The following is a 6473-nucleotide window of genomic DNA, read 5'->3' on the forward strand; positions in this document are numbered from 1 at the left end:
AACAGAGATCTCAGGCTTAGATCAGCCATGGTCAAGCACTCACCTCTTTTGCAGGAAGATTCTCACTCAACAACGACGAATCCAACACTTAGAAGCCTTCTCCTTCGTTCCTAACACAAGATCTTCACTCCACAACAATAGATCTCTCAAGAACAACAAAGGATTTCACAAATCTCTCTCAAAAACGTTTTCTCCTTCTTCTCTCTGCTTCTCTGTCCAAAAACGGCTAAAAGGACGAAATAAGTCGAGTTCCCCTTTTAAACTCGAGTTTAGGGCTTCTCTTAAACCAACCAAGCAAACCGGACGACTAAAATCGAACCAATCAAACCGTCAGCAAACGGTGTCGACCGACACCACATGTGGCGTCGATCGACACCCTAACCAAAATTCCAGAAATTGGTTCGCGGGCGTTACATTTCTCNAAACTCTAACACACCTTAACCATTCGGGTGTTTACACACGCCCTTTTCAAAAACAGACAAGTTCTAACTATTCATAGAACGTTTTATTTGTTTGCAACTGCAATCTCCATAAATAGAATCGATCTGCACGAAGCCGAACGACGAACCTCCATTCCAAACCGCTTCCAAACCCTCCCAAACTCTTCCAAACTTCTCAGGAACCTATGGGAACATGAAAACAACCAACCCACACAAGCAAAACACCACAAACACAAAGAAACAGCCAAAACAACAGAGATCTCAGGCTTAGATCAGCCATGGTCAAGCACTCACCTCTTTTGCAGGAAGATTCTCACTCAACAACGACGAATCCAACACTTAGAAGCCTTCTCCTTCGTTCCTAACACAAGATCTTCACTCCACAACAATAGATCTCTCAAGAACAACAAAGGATTTCACAAATCTCTCTCAAAAACGTTTTCTCCTTCTTCTCTCTGCTTCTCTGTCCAAAAACGGCTAAAAGGACGAAATAAGTCGAGTTCCCCTTTTAAACTCGAGTTTAGGGCTTCTCTTAAACCAACCAAGCAAACCGGACGACTAAAATCGAACCAATCAAACCGTCAGCAAACGGTGTCGACCGACACCACATGTGGCGTCGATCGACACCCTAACCAAAATTCTAGAAATTGGTTCGCGGGCGTTACATTTCTCCCCCACCAATAAGGATTCGTCCTCGAATTTCGCAACATCGTTCCTCCACCAAGAACCCCCGTGCAACCATCACCACGGCCTGCACAATATCCGACCAGACTGAACACTGTCAGCCCAAAGCTTTCTGTGCAACTGTCGCAACAGCCCGCACATCCACGTGACTCAACGGTCAACACAGCCCTGACTCCACTAGTCATCACAACGCAAAAAAAGACGAGATCAATCCCGACCTCCAAGGTCTACATCCAGCCACTATGCTCATACCCACATCCTAGACATTGTTTGCTCTCTCACTCATACGTTCTCAGGTCGCAACCTTCGAACTACACCGCCTGCACTCTCAGACCGTCGTCCTCGAGCCATACCGTCTCACTCTCGGATCGTCACCCTCGAGATCTCGGTACCAGGGGAACTACTCATCCCCTCCGGGGAACTAATCATCCCCTAGGAGAACTAATCATCTCCTCTGCCGCTCTCACGGTCGCAACCCGTCAAGCCCGCGGTGCACTAGGAAAACTAATCATCCCCTCAGGAGAACTAATCATCTCCTCCGGAGAACTAATCATCTCCCCCAGGAGAACTAATCATCTCCTCATGAGCAAACAAGTCCTAATGTCTATAAGCATCTCCTGACCGGAACCACCTTCCGTGGTTTGCGTAAAACATCACAATGTCCTACCAACCCCCATATTCCCTCACTGGAATATCAACACCATCATGACCACTAATCAGGCCAACTCTAACACATCTTAACCATTCGGGTGTTTACACACGCCCTTTTCAAAAACAGACAAGTTCTAACTATTCATAGAACGTTTTATTTGTTTGCAACTGCAATCTCCATAAATAGAATCGATCTGCACGAAGCCGAACGACGAACCTCCATTCCAAACCGCTTCCAAACCCTCCCAAACTCTTCCAAACTTCTCAGGAACCTATGGGAACATGAAAACAACCAACCCACACAAGCAAAACACCACAAACACAAAGAAACAGCCAAAACAACAGAGATCTCAGGCTTAGATCAGCCATGGTCAAGCACTCACCTCTTTTGCAGGAAGATTCTCACTCAACAACGACGAATCCAACACTTAGAAGCCTTCTCCTTCGTTCCTAACACAAGATCTTCACTCCACAGCAATAGATCTCTCAAGAACAACAAAGGATCTCACAAATCTCTCTCAAAAACGTTTTCTCCTTCTTCTCTCTGCTTCTCTGTCCAAAAACGGCTAAAAAGACGAAATAAGTCGAGTTCCCCTTTTAAACTCGAGTTTAGGGCTTCTCTTAAACCAACCATGCAAATCGAACCAATCGAACCGTCAGCAAACGGTGTCGACCGACACCACATGTGGTGTCGATCGACACCCTAACCAAAATTCCAGAAATTGGTTCGCGGGCGTTACAATTCTCCCCCACCAATAAGGATTCGTCCTCGAATCCCGCAACATCGTCCCTCCACCAAGAACCCCCGTGCAACCGTCACCACGGCCTGCACAATATCCGACCGGACTGAACACTGTCAGCCCAAAGTTTTATGTGCAACTGTCGCAACAGCCCGCACATCCACGTGACTCAACGGTCCACACAGCCCTGACTCCACTAGTCATCACAACGCAAAAAAGACGAGATCAATCCCGACCTCCGAGGTCTACATCCAGCCACTATGCTCATACCCACATCCTAGACATTGTTTGCTCTCTCACTCATACGTTCTCAGGTCGCAACCTTCGAACTACACCGCCTGCACTCTCAGACCGTCGTCCTCGAGCCATACCGTCTCACTCTCGGATCGTCACCCTCGAGATCTCGGTACCAAGGAAACTACTCATCCCCTCCGGGGAACTAATCATCCCCTAGGAGAACTAATCATTTCCTCTGTCGTTCTCAGGGTCGCAACTCGTCAAGCCTGCGGTGCACTAGGGAAACTAATCATCCCCTCAGGAGAACTAATCATCTCCTCCGGAGAACTAATCATCTCCCCCAGGAGAACTAATCATCTCCTCATGAGCAAACAAGTCCTAATGTCTATAAGCATCTCCTGACCGGAACCACCTTCCGTGGTTTGCGTAAAACATCACAATGTCCTACCAACCCCCATATTCCCTCACTGGAATATCAACACCATCATGACCACTAATCAGGCCAACTCTAACACATCTTAACCATTCGGGTGTTTACACACGCCCTTTTCAAAAACAGACAAGTTCTAACTATTCATAGAACGTTTTATTTGTTTGCAACTGCAATCTCCATAAATAGAATCGATCTGCACGAAGCCGAACGACGAACCTCCATTCCAAACCGCTTCCAAACCCTCCCAAACTCTTCCAAACTTCTCAGGAACCTATGGGAACATGAAAACAACCAACCCACACAAGCAAAACACCACAAACACAAAGAAACAGCCAAAACAACAGAGATCTCAGGCTTAGATCAGCCATGGTCAAGCACTCACCTCTTTTGCAGGAAGATTCTCACTCAACAACGACGAATCCAACACTTAGAAGCCTTATCCTTCGTTCCTAACACAAGATCTTCACTCCACAGCAATAGATCTCTCAAGAACAACAAAGGATTTCACAAATCTCTCTCAAAAACGTTTTTTTCTTCTTCTCTCTGCTTCTCTGTCCAAAAATGGCTAAAAGGACGAAATAANCGGTTTGCGTAAAGCATCACAATGTCCTACCAACCCCCATATTCCCTCACTGGAATATCAACACCATCATGACCACTAATCAGGCAAACTCTAACACATCTTAACCATTCGGGTGTTTACACACGCCCTTTTCAAAAACAGACAAGTTCTAACTATTCATAGAACGTTTTATTTGTTTGCAACTGCAATCTCCATAAATAGAATCGATCTGCACGAAGCCGAACGACGAACCTCCATTCCAAACCGCTTCCAAACCCTCCCAAACTCTTCCAAACTTCTCAGGAACCTATGGGAACATGAAAACAACAAACCCACACAAGCAAAACACCACAAACACAAAGAAACAGCCAAAACAACAGAGATCTCAGGCTTAGATCAGCCATGGTCAAGCACTCACCTCTTTTGCAGGAAGATTCTCACTCAACAACGACGAATCCAACACTTAGAAGCCTTATCCTTCGTTCCTAACACAAGATCTTCACTCCACAGCAATAGATCTCTCAAGAACAACAAAGGATTTCACAAATCTCTCTCAAAAACGTTTTTTTCTTCTTCTCTCTGCTTCTCTGTCCAAAAATGGCTAAAAGGACGAAATAAGTCGAGTTCCCCTTTTAAACTATAGTTTAGGGCTTCTCTTAAACCAACCAAGCAAACCGGATGATTAAAATCGAACCAATCGAACCGTCAGCAAATGGTGTCGACCGACACCACATGTGGCGTCAATCGACACCCTAACCAAAATTCCAGAAATTGGTTCGAGGGCGTTACAATTTTATTTTGAAAAATTTAAATATGTGAATAGTAATCAGTTTTTTTGATAGGTGAATAAATTTGGGTTTTGAAAATGTTTTAGATCTAATAATGTTATAATAATTAAATCTGTTGTAAAAATAATTAAAATATATTTTAAAATTAAATGTTTGATTTTTTAATTAATTGAAAAAGAATATTCCTTAATCATTCAATAGCAATTATGTGTAAATATCCATAAAAATGAGAGCAATAAATTCGAGCTCTCTAGCGATGACAGATCAGCATTTTCTTGAGAATGCTTCTCATTTAATATATAGGGTATACAATCTTAGTTAAATTAACTTGATTTTATGTCAAATATTTTAATATTAGTAGTGTTTAAATAATTAAATGAGGATTTAACCCGTATTAACATAAATATAATAATATTTTATTAATTCCAACATGTCATCTTTATAACTCATCTACTATATTACCACATTATATAGTATTTTAAACTTTTTAGTTTTAAATTTTATGTCAAACATTGTTTAATAATGTCAGTCATTTTAAAGATTTATTTTCCGTGCGGTAGCGCACGGGTCGACTTCCTAGTGCATAATATAGCAAATTAGAGGAAAGAACAGCCACTGATCACAGCTTTTGCTGTAGTTTTACATTAATTGTGAAAGATTCTGATTTAGATGAAGAGATAGATTTTTTAATCTGTTTTGATTTTACGACAGAGAGATTTAGACAGCTTCTTTCTCTATCGTCTCAGAATATTGATGATGATTGTGGAATTTTGTCTTGCGTCAAAGAAGAGATAATCGCTGTGTTTTATCTAATTGTTGATACATCTACGGTAGATATTTGGATTACTACTAAGATAGAGCCTAATGTTGTGTCGTGGATCTCCTTCTTAGTTTAAATTATTAGGCCGTCTGTTGGTCTTGATGAAATTATGTTTGATGAAGATTGCAGTTTCTTCATCGACGAGGCGAAGAAACTCGCTGTGGTTTTCGGAGACAACGAAACAGCTACTTCTTACATCATTGGAGAGAATGGATACTTGAAAAAAATGAATCTTGGAGGAAATTTTTTTTGTTACCAATGTATGTTCTCTTATTTCCCAAGTTTAGTGCAAATTGCAGGACGCGAAGGGGGAGAGAATAAGAGGAAGAGCAAAAGGAAAGGGAAGAAGAGGGAGGGTGATGCAGAACCAGGGGCGTGTGAGTAGCACGTGCGAGTGGCAAGTTGTGGGAGTAACAAACAAGAAGGGGACATGTGGCGGCTGATGATTGGACGATCAAAATTGGCTGTTAGAAGCTTTAAGAGGAAGAGGAACTCACATTTTTTGTTATGCTGAATTAGCCTTAGGTATAAAAAACCGGATCCATAGAACCGAACCGAACCGAACCGGAAAAAGAGCTTTAGGTCAGTTCTGGATCTTACTAAAATAACCGAATGGATCTCAGTCGGATTACCCATGGATATTGGGTAAGAACCGTAGAAATAAAGCCCAATAGCCCATATACTAATCTAGCCTAATGGTCCTAAACTCCTAATATATACCCGATAAAGCCTTAAAAAAACACAAATTATTAGCAAAACCCTAGTTATTGTCTCCTAAGTCTAGTGTCTTCTTCATTTCTTCTTGCCGTCAACTTCTTTTCCATATCACAGAGGCAGAGAGAACTAATCTCCTCCGCGGCTCCAATGCAAATGTCATTACTGTGGTGCGTCTATGAGTTGCTTGGTCACTTCAGGATCATCAAATCTGAAGAAACATCTTTGTTTATCATGCAAGCAATACAAGATTTGGATGGCTAAACGAGGTAAACAACAAGCCATAACCTCTGATGGTCATTTGAAGTTAGCTAAGGTTTCTGAGGCAGTGTTTAGGGAGGCTACTAATGAAATGCTAGTGTTGGCTAAATTACCATTAGCATTTGTTGAGAGTTTGTCTTGGC

This window comes from Camelina sativa, chromosome 10 (assembly GCF_000633955.1).
Source record: "Camelina sativa cultivar DH55 chromosome 10, Cs, whole genome shotgun sequence".
Classification (NCBI taxonomy): domain Eukaryota; kingdom Viridiplantae; phylum Streptophyta; class Magnoliopsida; order Brassicales; family Brassicaceae; genus Camelina; species Camelina sativa.